Source organism: Peromyscus eremicus, chromosome 1 (genome assembly GCF_949786415.1).
Source record: "Peromyscus eremicus chromosome 1, PerEre_H2_v1, whole genome shotgun sequence".
In the NCBI taxonomy this organism is placed as follows: domain Eukaryota; kingdom Metazoa; phylum Chordata; class Mammalia; order Rodentia; family Cricetidae; genus Peromyscus; species Peromyscus eremicus.
Window position 1 is genome coordinate 154,016,557 of NC_081416.1, and position 6,000 is coordinate 154,022,556.

The window sequence follows — 6,000 nt, forward strand, 5'->3', positions numbered from 1 at the left end:
GAGACTTAGCTGCAGGGATGAACACCCAGAAACGATGTGTGTGTGTGTGTGTGTGTGTGTGTGTGTGTGTGTGTGTATGTATTTACAATACAAATAGCATATGCTTACAATGTCTATTTAGAATACATAAGCTATGTATTTATACACAAACTGTATACATGAACAATACATATAACACACACACATACATACATATATATGGTGTACACATATATGTGTGTGTATATATTAACAATTTTTCCATTCTGGGCATACTTAAAACCATGCATGTTCTTACCAGGGCCCAAAGGGTTTGGAGAGATGTGGTAAACAGCACAGGCTACTGCTCTTCCAGAGGATCTGGGCTCCATTCCTAGCACCCATATGGCTGTTCACAGCTGTCTGTAACTCCAGTTCCAAAGGATCTGATGCCCTCATCTGGCCTATGTGGGCACTGCATGTACTGTAACAGACACATGCAGGCTAGACACACAAACACATAAAATGAAAATAAATACCAGGGACTATGTATAAGAAATTAGGGTTGATCAGAATGGGGGTGTGGCTCTGTGATAGAGCATCTGCCTAGCATTGCAAAAAGCTACTTGAGAAAAAACAAAAACATCAAAAAGCCAACAGGAAGGAAAAGGAAGCATACGTCTGATAAAACTGTAAATGATAGTCAAGCTGCACATTGTCACTTCTCTCAACTACAAATTATTTTATTCTAGTTTATTTATTTGAAATAAAATCTCACTCTGTAGGCCAGGAGGCCTTGGAATCTCAGTGATCCTCCCGACTCAGCCTTCTGAATACTAGGTGACAGGCATGAACTACCACACACAGCTCAAAAACCCTTTAGATACTTTTAAGATTTATTTGTTTATATTTTATGTGTGTAAGTATTGCGCACCCTACGTGCACCTGGAGCCCTAGGATCCCGGGAATTGGAGTTACCGGCAATTGAGGGCTGCCACGTGGGGACTCAGAACCAAACTTGCATCCTCTGCAAGAGCAGGAAGTGCTCTTAACCACAGAGTCCTCTCTCCTACTACCCAGATTTCTTAGTTTTAAGGTAAAACATAGTTGGCTAGGCCTGTTAGCATAGGCCCATCATTTTAACACATGGAGGGTGAGGCAGGGGGAGGGTTAGGCCAGTTTGGTTTGAGTACATAGAACTTGTCTCAGAAGTGAACAAAACCTCCAAACAACCCAAACTAAAACAACAATTAAAACAATACAGTAAAACAAGGCACATTTGTTCAAATTATCTATTTGACCAATTGGTTTTTTTTTGTCAGTCTGTTTTGATTTTGTTTGAAGTCTCCAAACTTAAGTCTTTCTCTTCAAAGGTGAGGATGGCCACCTGATGCCTGGGGACTGTCAGCCACACCCTGATGGTGTGCTACTGGAGGCCACTGCTGGACTGGGATAGCTAGAGCCTGAAGCTTCTGTGAATGTGCTAAATGAAATCCTAGAGAGCAAAATTGATCCTTTGTGAAGACCCTGGAGAGGTGGGGCTGGTGCCTGTGCCTGCCCGGCTGTGGCAGATTAGGATGACCACACGGAATGAGCAGGCGGCTCCAGCCGACTTTGGGTGTTTATTGACAATCCCTACACTCATGATTAATCACGCATTCGAAATGTGCATGCCTTGGAAATTGACTGCAACGCAGCAGAAGCAAAGTTTTCGGTTATTCTCATATAATAAATTGAAGCTATATCTCTAAGCAGAATTGTCTTCAAGATTCCAATTGCCTTGTTAAAAGTGTTGTTTACACAATAGTTAGCAAAAACGGAAGTAATTGCACACAGAATCCATTCTAAGCAATTCTTAATGTTCCCCCCCCCCTTTATTGGCTTTCCATCTTCATTACCCAATATTTTGGTCGCTGTCAGCAGAAACCTGACTAGTGAGATGTGGCCAGGACCCCAAGGATCAGTGACTTTTCAGGTTTGGGGGACCTCGTTTTTTTTCTAAATAGGAAGATAGTATGGGGGACCCCTGCAGGCCCAAAGGGGAGGCATCTAGTCAGCCACAGGGCATGACTTACAAGGACAGTACTGGAATGGCTTCTGTGTTATATTTCATGTCCTAAAACAATATTTACCTCTGGAGAAGCCTCCCATTTATTTCTTTCTTTCTGGGCAAAGCAGCTTTGTACACACACAGCGCTGCGGCGAGCCACATCTGTTTTAGATGCTGCAACCGGCAGGATTTTATTTCATAAATATCATCGGCGTCCAGGATTCGGCTTTCAGAATGCAAATTGTGTTGGAGTGAGTAAACAGGAGCCGAGCAGGGGAGAGTGCTGCAGGCGGTGGCTGCAGCCTTGTCTCTAGAGACTCTGCACTCCATCCCCGTGGAGAACGCAGGGTTGGTGAAGCTACCTGCCTGAGAAGGGATGGGATGAGGGCAATGCCCACCACTGAGAGGATGCCCTCCTGCATACTCAGGCTTCCCAGTGGCTCCTGGTTACTCTCCCTGGAAGACAGACCTCATCCGTAACTATCAGGAGAGGCCTAATTATAGAGCTCGGGGATTTTAATGGCACAGGAAAATTTAAATGCGGTGTAAAATATGAATATTCCTAAGCCAGCAGTCAAAATACGAAATGATTGGCTTCCAAATCAATGAATTATAATTTCCCAGCGCGTTCTCCAAGGTGGAGCCTCTCTGCCTTCCCGGGGAAGAGTTTTGTGCAGGCGGCATATTTTAACAAACGACGGCTGGGTCTTGTTCGCACAGCTTTGCTCTCCCTGATGTGGCTGCCCCGTCTACTGAGAAGAGACCACAAGAGACAAAAAGAAGCGCTCAAAATTAATCCATCGCAGGGTCCTGCTGCAGTGAGGGAGGCCAGGTGCTCCTGAGCCAGACTCCAGTTCCCGTAACTGCAGGAGAAATTGCAAGAAGGTTTCAAAGTGGGAAGGGGGCTATCGGGCTGGCCTTTCTCATGCACTAGAACCTCTTCTCTCAAAGTCACCTTGCTCTTTACAGCAAAGTCTTCTCCAGCAGGTACCTCAGTGGATCTTATGGGAGATGTGCCCCCTCCTGTCTCAGGACCCCTTTCTCATGGGGCTCCTGTTCTGGAGAAGTGCTGCTATATCTTTACCTATGGAGGAGATAAGGATGTGCCCAGCTGCCGTCCATGCAACCCTCAAACTGGAGAGTCACACCATAAATCCCACTTTATTTTATGGACAAATAAATGCTGGAGTAAAATATTCCAGGGCCGTCTCTTGAATACTTGCATAGCAGCCGTAGTGTAATAACCACGGTGACATTAATTTACTGCATTGTGCCGTGGGAAGAAAGAAGAGGAGGGAGAGGGGCATTAAAAGAGAAAAATGACTTTCCTGCGAATTTATTGGGATTGGCCTCCCTCATTTTCAGCCATCATTAGTTGATTAGGGCCTGATGACAGTGCGGACAATTGGGCTGGGATATTCGGCGGGGAGACGCCCCAAAGGTACCTTGTTAATTGAGATGATGTCCGTTTGTAGTTACTGGACATCACTGCAGACAGTGACACTGGTGGGTGCTGCATTGGAACGGAGCAGGGCTGGTCAGCGGGTAGCGGAGCATCTGTGATCCTGTGATGTCATAGTTTGCAGAATGCTGGCTACTTGATGTCAGTGCTGAGCAGGACCGATGAGCCTGTCAAAAGAGGCTCAAGGAAGTTTCCTGTTTATCCCTGGAGCAGTTATCAGCGGCCACCAAGCAGCTCACTCCAGGGAAGCCCCCTCTATAAGCTTAGACATTGGGAAGTGAAGTACAAAGGTTATTCTGGAAGTTTCCAGGGTACATCCCAAACTTTAGATGAGTGAAGGGGTTCCCTGGTTTCCAACACAGCCAAGTCTTGCTACCCTTGATGCTGTACAAGTCATTTATAGGGAACCAGAAGGAAGACTTGTCGGTGCCAGTGACTAAAGTTTACCAGCCTAGTCTGTTGTCTGTTGTTGTGATAGAGGACCTGACACTGGGTGATTCATCAAGAAAAACAAGTCTCTTTAGCTGAGCATGGTGGCTTTAATCCTACCATCCAGAAAGCAGAGCTGAAGGACCTCTATGAATTCCAGGCCAGCCCGGGCTACACAGTGAGACCCTGTCTCAATCCCACCCCACCCTACAAGGCTCTTCAGCTGACAGCTCTTAAGGTCCAAGAAAATGATGCTAATGTTTGCTCTACTTCTGGGAATGGGATAGATGTTCCATGTGCGTGCAGCAGAAATGTGAAAAGGGAAACAGGTGGATGCAGGAGAGAGCGAGGATAAAGGTACTCCATGCTCATGAGAACATATGTATGACCAAGAGAGCTACACTAATCCCTTCATGGAGGCAGATTCCCCTACAACCCAAATGCCTGCTGAAGGTTGCAGCACATTGTAACACTCTCTCGAACTGGAGACAGAGCCTCAGTGTTGTTTTTGAGGGGAAGAAACCATGTCCAGACCTTCCCACTAGTATTTGAGAATCTGTCTGGGCAGAGTTTACATGTCTCATGGTGGAGACCCTGTTTTCCCATTCTCAAGCTCCCTTTGCAGTGGCCTTGGCTGTGCCATCTACTAAGCAAGAAGGACAACCTCTGAAATACAATCTTCACTTAAACATCTTCAGAGACCTGACCCACAGTCTACCCTCACAGCGGGAGTCATCCTGAATGGGGGTTTAGGAGAGACAAAGGAGCCTGAGGGTTTCTAAACGGCTTGAGGAGGGTGGAATACAGTCCTTGGCACTTAGCATCATTCATCGCTGGAGGCTGTTTGTCTCACTCAGATAGAAAGAAACAAACCTCAGAAGAGGGGTTTGGAGGCCCAAAGGCTGCAGGAGTCTGTAACGGAGAAGTGGGCAATACAATCTCTCCTCAGAGATGAGGGAACTGCAGAAACCCCAAAGCCAAGGTTCCCCGGGGCAGAACCCAGCTGTGCCTTTATTTGGCCTGTGTGCTCAGATCTTAGCTTTTGTTTCAGTTCTAAAAGAGAATTGAGTACAGAGGATCATGGTGTGGGCTGAATGTCTGTTTGTAACTCTTGGGTATGGCTGTTCAGGGGTATTAACAGTCCCCCCCTACTGCCTCCAGTTCAAGTCCTAAGGTAGAGCTCCTGAGAGCCCCTCTGTTCCCAAATATGCTAAGCACCTGTGCTTCCTCCCACCCACCATGCCTGTCACATCTGGACAAGCAGACAGATACACAGGCCAGCGAAGTTTGACAAATGCACTCATGAGATGCAGTGTGTGAAATGGCAGTGGCCTTTGTTCCCTGACGTTTTCCCATGCCCTTGAAGGGATTAGAAGTGGATTAATGTGAGAGGAACTGTTATCACCTGGTTATAGGATAATGACTTTATCTAGTTGGCCTCATAAGGGCTTCCATCCCCAGCAACTTTTTTTTCTTTCACCTAGAGGGTTTCAGGTAACATCTTTAAATCTAAATAGACCCAGTGAACCCCCAAGATATCAAAATATCCAACAGGAAGGAGGAGATTCCCTTCTCCCTTCCTGTTCAACGTGAGCAGTGATTCTAAAAACGTGTGTAGTCACTGAGAACTAAAACTCATTTTGCCATCTTCAACGCTGCCCCCCCAATTCCTCCTTGCACATGCACACAGCACACCCCCCATTCCTCTTTGCACATGCACACAGCACACCCCCCATTCCTCTTTGCACATGCACACAGCACTTTGAAGTTTTAGAGTTTTTTTCACCCCTCCTTAACTCAGATGATTGGCAGGACAGTCTGTGTGAGTTGGGTAGAGAGAGAATTCAACACCCATTATACAGGCAGGGAGACGAAATGCAAGGCTCAAGAAAGCCAAGGAGCTTGCCAACACCCATGTCAAGTTTAAAAGAAGAGCCAAGATCAAACCCAGCTCATCTGGAAAAACCCAGCATTCATTTCCCCGCCTGAAGCCGGCTACAACCTGCCCTGTCTGCCCAAGGAGCTTTCCCTAACACGCTGAGCCCCAGTACCCTTCACAGAAAACATCTGTTCAGACAGATGTTCCAGAAGGTCTCTGGCT

General features: G+C 46.6%; 1 long non-coding RNA gene across 1 annotated transcript; it reads right to left on the bottom strand.

The window, feature by feature from the left end:
- Window positions 1–2,169: 2,169 nt before the first annotated feature.
- Window positions 2,170–3,566, bottom strand: LOC131902376 (uncharacterized). Its single transcript, XR_009377075.1, has 2 exons — window positions 3,454–3,566; window positions 2,170–2,871 (listed from the first exon to the last, which is right to left on the bottom strand). It is a non-coding gene; the product is annotated as an uncharacterized LOC131902376 (long non-coding RNA).
- Window positions 3,567–6,000: the final 2,434 nt, after the last annotated feature.